An 879-nucleotide genomic window follows, 5' to 3' on the forward strand; every position below is an offset into this window, starting at 1 on the left:
TTGAAAATTCATAAAAGTAAATATAAAAGTCCAACTCTATTGCACAGTAAAAAAAAAAAATTTTTTTCTCTCTTACACAGATGCAAAAAAAGATTGTTTGAACGAAAAGTAGGAAAGATTTTATTTTTCATGTCCACATACTCTTCCTAAGATGTACATGGCCTTGGCGCTAATGACAGTTCGTGCTTCCCATGTTCTGTCATGAGATTGTTATTCATTTGCATAGATAAACATATAAAGTATTGGCGCGGCGCTGAGGCTGTACGTGGTCAAGCATATATCATGTAAGATCAGTTGGTGCGTATGTATGTGCTTGAGAGGTGTTGGGGGGGCGGCGGGAAAAGAGAGACAGGGGCAAATAAACAGATAATGAAGAGAAGGAAAGAGAGACAAAAAGGGGGGGGGGATAAAGAGATTGTAAAGGAAGGGTAGGCACAACCAAAAGCAGAAATGGAAAAACTAACCGAAACGTACAGCTCAGGCCGGTTATCCACCGAGTTGATGTGCACTTGAGGAGAGCGGTTTTGAGTAACGCTGCGTCTGCCATAACAGAGGTAGATTACCTTGAGTAGGAGAGAAGGGAAGCGTGAGATGTGTGGTTATATGGTGTCCCTTCGGTCATTTTAGTAGTGTCCCTGTGGCGTTTCAAGTAGTACCTCGTCCGCCCTTGAAATTGTGTCCTGGTGATCCTTTGGTCCTTGCACCAGAATCTCTATGGGTCCTTCCAACAGCGGCCCTTCGATCCTTCCACTGCCACCACTCTCGCTCTTCCAATGGCGCCCCCTTGGCCCTTCCAGTGGTGTACCTTTGGCCTCCACGGAAGATGTCTCTTCGGCTCTTCCGTTGGTGCCACCTTTGCCTATCTCAGATACATACAGT

Source organism: Penaeus monodon, chromosome 21 (genome assembly GCF_015228065.2).
Source record: "Penaeus monodon isolate SGIC_2016 chromosome 21, NSTDA_Pmon_1, whole genome shotgun sequence".
NCBI lineage: Eukaryota > Metazoa > Arthropoda > Malacostraca > Decapoda > Penaeidae > Penaeus > Penaeus monodon.